The sequence below is a fragment of the Bos javanicus genome, chromosome 8, assembly GCF_032452875.1.
Source record: "Bos javanicus breed banteng chromosome 8, ARS-OSU_banteng_1.0, whole genome shotgun sequence".
In the NCBI taxonomy this organism is placed as follows: Eukaryota; Metazoa; Chordata; class Mammalia; order Artiodactyla; family Bovidae; genus Bos; species Bos javanicus.
In genome coordinates this window covers 81,310,545-81,316,469 of record NC_083875.1, presented here as the reverse complement: position 1 = coordinate 81,316,469, position 5,925 = coordinate 81,310,545, and the positions used below count along the sequence as shown (strand labels likewise).

General features: G+C 41.3%; 1 long non-coding RNA gene across 1 annotated transcript; it reads left to right on the top strand.

Annotated features, from left to right (window-relative positions):
* Positions 1-3,814: 3,814 nt before the first annotated feature.
* On the top strand, positions 3,815-5,602 carry LOC133253440 (uncharacterized). Its single transcript, XR_009738302.1, has 2 exons — positions 3,815-3,929; positions 5,477-5,602. It is a non-coding gene; the product is annotated as an uncharacterized LOC133253440 (long non-coding RNA).
* Positions 5,603-5,925: the final 323 nt, after the last annotated feature.

Here is a 5,925-nt window from a genome sequence, read left to right as displayed (position 1 = left end):
GACCATGAGCTCTGGGGTCAGTCTCAACATCCTGTCCTGGCTGTACTCTTTATTACCTTAGACATATTGTTCTAATGCTATTGTCTTTCTTCAGTACAAAAAAGGGAGGGTAAATATATTCACCGTTAATACATTAGTTAGGAGGGGTCGAATGACATAATGCATGTTAAGCACCTTATGCTTGGCACATAGTGGGTATTCTGTGTTAGCTATCGCCATTGTTATCTATAGTATTAACCAGGAAATCTCTGTACAAAATGCTTTTCAGAATTGGAAGGGATCTTTAAGTTCACCGTTCAACCTCATCAATTTCTGATGAAGAAACTGAAGTGGGAGAGGCTAAGTAATTCATACAAGGTCCCTAAATTAGATAGTGCTCAAGTCAGTACTGGTCAACGTTCTCAAGATGTGTTAGCCTTCAAGAGTGGGAAGGTGTGTGTGTGTGAACACAGGTAGAGGTGGGGATGCAGAAATATAACAAGAGATTCAGACAGGCTTTGAGAACCAAGTTAGGAGGTGTGCATGTGTGTCTGTGTGGATGGGAGCATGTTTTTCCAGGACGCCAACTTGCTGTAGCAGAGGCTATGGAATAGTACAGGGTTTGGGTATGCAGAAAGTCCTATTTATGAATACATCAGATGGGCCCTGGAGGATGCAAATAAGGCCTGGCCATGGAACCAGGATTGTCAGACACACCAGAAGGAGGCCCTCCTAGGTGGTCAGAGAAGAGGACAGCAGGAAGGATGGGAAGTACAGAACCCCAGCTAGCCAAGGGACCACATGGCTAGTCCAACTGCCATGTAGGTTTGCAGGGGCATCTACTTTTCTGTTGTAGCCCAGAGAGGTCTCTCCCTGGACCCTGCTGGCTGCTGTGTCAGAGGTTGGGTGCTCACTACTAGTCACTGCAAAGACCCTGGGGCTTACCCTTATTAGCAACTCATGAATAACTTAATCATGTTATGAATACCTCAAATCATGAATAACTTAACTTTATAATCCCAACTTCCATCTATCTCAGACTTTTTCCTAACTGACTCTTATAGAATGTAACCTTGGGAAAGATATTTAAATACATGTAAAACAACTAAACACAACCTCCAAAATACTACAATTTTACTCCAAGATCTTCATTTACAGCATTTAATTTCAGCTCTAAGCTTTTTAAGAGAATGCTATGCTGTTCTTAGTCACTTAGTCATGTCTGACTCTTTCACAACCTCATGGACTGTAGCCCTCCAGGTTCCTCTGTCCATGGGGATTCTCCAGGCAAGAATACTGGAGTAGGTTGCCACGTCCTCCTCCAGGGGATCTTCCCAACCTAGGGATTGAATCCAGGTCTCCCGCATTGCAGGCAGATTCTTTACCATCTGAGCCACCAGGGAAGCCCAAGAATACTGGAGTGGGTAGCTTATCGCTTCTCCAGGAGATCTTCCCAACCAGGAATCGAATAAGGGTCTTCTGCATTTCAGGAGGATTCTTTACCAACTAGACTACCAGGGAAACCCCTTTAAGAGATTGCTGCTACTGCTGCTAAGTCGCTTCAGTCGTGTCCGACTCTGTGCGACCCCATGGACTGTGGCCCACCAGGCTCCTCCATCCATGGGATTTTCCAGGCAAGAGTGCTGGAGTGGGGATTAAGTCAGCTCTAATCTGTGGCTCTTCATCCATTACCATGCTAACTTGTCCTTGCTGAGTACTGTCTGGTTTTTTTGCGGGCAAGTAGGAGGCACCTCTCCTAGTGAGGGTGCTGGGCTGGACAGGTGCTCACACAAATAGCATTACTAGTATTTGTCAGAGAAAACTGCCCAGAAGACCACAGCAACACCTGGGACAACCACAAGGAGAGTTGGACTTGGGGGACAGGGTGACGATGGACAGGTAATGAGTAGTGAGATGGGAGAGAAGTACCAGTAAGGGTGGGAGGCCTGCTAGGGTGAAGTCTTTTCCAATGAGTCTATTCTATGCATCAGATGGCCAAAGTATTGGAGCTTCAGCTTCAGCATCAGTCCTTCCAAAGTATACTCAGGATTGATTTCTTATATCATTGACTGGTTTGATCTTCTTGCTATCCAAGGGACTCTCAAGAGTCTCCTCCAGCACAATTCAAAAGCATCAATTCTTTGGCACTCAGCCCTCTTTATGGTCCAACTCTTACATTCATACATGGCTACTGGGAAAACCATAGCTTTAACTATACGGACCTTTGTTGGCAAAGTGATCTCTGCTTTTTAATATGCTGTCTAGGTTTGTCATGACTTTTCTTCCAAAGAGCAAGTGTATTTTAATTTCACGGTCACAATCACTGTCCACAGTGATTTTGGAGCCCAAGAAAATAAAGTCTGTCACTGTTTCCATTAAAAAAAATACACTAAGACATTTCAGAGTTCTCCTTTTGATAACGTCTCCTGAAAATGGTATCTTAGGGCATAGGGCTGTACTCCAGATTCTCCCTCAGGATTAAGTGCGGCTGCATATAACCAAAGACCCCAGTATGCAACCTAACAAACTAGAGGTTTGTTTCTCCCTCATATAAGAAAGTTCTGGAAGTAGGCAGTGTAAGGCTGAGATCAAGTAGTTGAAGTTCATGTCATCAGGGACCCAGGCTCCAACAATTCTTCTGCTCCACCATTTCCACAAGCATCTTCCATACGCAGATGTCCTCATAGTTCAAGATGGCATCTGGAACTTCAGCCATTAAATATGAGTTCAGTGTGAAATTCAGAAGTAGAAGAATGGAAAGGTATACCTCCCAGCTGAGTCAGTCCCCTTTATGAAGGCATATAGGAGCATCATATTACCTCTGTTTACATCTCATTGGTCATTTCTAGCAATAAGGAAGTCTGGGAAATGTAGTCTTTGAACTAGCCTGTACTACAGTTCTATTAGTGAGGAAGAAGGAAAAATGGATATTACAAAGACAACCAGTGGTCTCTGTCACACCATCCCCACTTCATTACCATCTATCATTCATGCCTCTCCTTACTATGTATCAAAAGTTTCCTGACATCTCTGATTCCTAACTCTTCTCCTAGAATCTTTTTCCCTAACATGTTAGTGGCTAGGAGGGCTTAATATTCAAGGTTATCTCGAGGATGAAGTGTTAAATGTCAGAATTTCAGGTAATTATGGTGATCTGAAGATAAGATGAGAGGAGAAGAGAAATTATTAGGTGAATATATTTTACACATAGAAGACTTCTCTGTATGTCACCTCCTTCCCCTAGTTTCCCTTTTCTGTGATTTTCAGAACTGGGTCAAACAGTGCTTCTCACCTCAGGCTTTGGGCTGCTCTGATTTCCAAGTCAGTGAGTTTTAACCCTGGCTATGCTTGAGGACCCTGGAGGAAATGGCAACCCACTCCAGTATTCTTGCCTGGAGAATCCCACGGACAGAGGAGCCTGGTGGATTACAGTCCATAGAGTTGCAAAGAGTCACGTCTCACTCTTTGCACCTAAATACACACACACATGCTTGAGGACTACCTCTCTGTCCACAGCACTGTATCTGGGTTCCATCACACTCTCTGAGGTTTTATCATGATCGCGTTTATTTTGAAAGAGCACTCCAGTTTACACTGGTGGGCATTCTGTCTTGATAACTACTGTTTTTAGACATTTCTGATTAAGGTGGGAATTTTTCTTAATGCTTCAGCCTCATATCAAAAATAATGAGGGGAACTTAGCATTGAGAATGCCACCCACCCCAACTCCTATTACCCTGACCAGGGCAGCAGTGCCTGCTGGAACATGGAACATCTGGAATTCTCCATCAGTGACTGAATCACAGAGCCCTGTCATTGAGTAGTCCCTGCTCTGAGAATGGGGAACATCTGTCTGAATTCCTGGAAAGGGATTCTGAGGTTTGATGAGTTAGACTTTCCTTGAACTCAGCTCTAAAATGACGGCTATCCTGATTATACAGCTTACCCTAGTGAGCATCTGTGATTTGTGTCTGGGAACATCTCTTTCTTGGGAACCTATTTCTCTTCCTTATCTATGTGATTCTGGTAGGGCTGCCATCAGAAGATGCTGTTGCCGTGCCCACCACAGGGCTGGCACACCACACCAAGTGGGGTCAATCAGACTCTTTTCCACAAATTTGAATCATTAGCAAATGTGGCTGGAAGAGAACCTTCAGGAGATAGTCTATACATTCCTAAAGTTGAGGGTCCTGAAACTTTTTCCAAAGTTTGGTTGTTAAGAGGTTCTTTTGATTTCGTTATTGAGTTTATTCCTGAGTAGCCTTTTTTTCCTACTTGGGTTAGTCAGAATGAATTGTTGTTATTTGCATCCAAAGAACTCTGAAATATACAAAAATTGACAAGAAAGAGAGTAATGGATGGATTGCATAATATAGATCCTCAAGGAAATGGAGATTATTAGAATTCATTATTAAACCAATTTTAAAAGAATGAGAAATTCTGGGAGCATAGGAATAGGATGGTTTCTTCTAACATCATTGGATATTTTAATAGCTGTATCAAACTTTGAAATTATTACCTCAAGACTTGGGATAAAACTCAGAATCTTCATAAGATTGTGGTTGAAATCTGTTATTATGTAGTCATGACCAAGGATTTAAAAATAGCATATAACAGAAGAGAAAATATCAAAGTACATTACATCCAGCTTGAATAAGAAATATTTAATATAATTTTTCATTCAGTTGTATGTATGTGTGAACTTATTTGTGATAGAGAATTTATTTTACATGAATAATGTAGGTTATGGCCAAAAGTGCTTGAAAAACACTGAATATTTGCAGCTTGCTTTTGGCTTGTAGACATGGGGCTAAAACAGCTAAAAATGAAATTCACAGATTGACTCTGCAGGTTGCTAATTTAAGTACCAGTTTAATTTACAATCTTACCAGATCTTTTACTAAACATTAGGACTTTGACCGGGGACCTCAGTAATTGAAATAGGAGATACAGTGAGATTCAGTGTGCTTTTCAGATTCTCCAATCTTTTTAAAGGCAGCATTTCCTTTGACAGAGGAATCTTCTGTATAGAAGAAAGACAGTAATTTTCCACATGCCCCATCTCTTATTGATGCTCCAGAGGTCACCAGGATTTAAACATAATATGATTAGGAAGATGAAGTGCAAAATTTAGATGTTGTGTTTAGGAGAACCTGAAAGGATTTGTAAATCTATATCATTAAAAGTCTAGATGGATTTTTTTTTTTGAAATGGATTTTGAGAATGCTTCATCAGAAATGGGACTCAAAGTATTTAATGGGTGTATTTACTAGAGATTCAGTGTGAAGTGGGCTAGGGTCAGCTGACCGGCTGTGGTTCTACTTGTTTTCTTGGTTAACTTATATAATCTTGGATTAAATGCTGGCCTTTACTCAATAACACAGAAAGGCCAATAAAGGTCTTATAATGCAGGGACAGTAGTTTCAAGAATTTGTGTAACAGACGCTGAACTGGATCCATCATATACACCTTGCCTGCCCCCCTTTTCTGTCTCCAGATAGAACTGAGAAGACTCTCCCTCTACTCTTGCTATGAAGATTTATGTTGATGAGAAAAATATCACAATATTTAGAAGGAGCTTTACAACCTGTTCTTGAGAGATCAAAAATGCTGATGAAAAATCCTGCTGTTGAGTCAAGCTTCTTGATTTTGGTGTGGTTGAAGGAAGCTCAGAATGCCTGAGTTCAAATGACAGCAGAAACCAAGTGGATGTGGTCATTTCATTTTGCAGCAGGGCAAGCACAGTGTGAAGATTTTAAGAGACTCTTAGTTTAAGGCATGTATACATTTCTGGCTGTGGTTTTTAAATTATGAAGTCCTTAGAAATGAAATCAACAGGCAGCCCATGAATGAAGGGAAAGAGATATTTGGCTCAAGCTATTACATTAGAAAATAAGATTTCTTACCCACCTCCATAGTATGAGTCAGTCAAAAAAATCTAGAGCC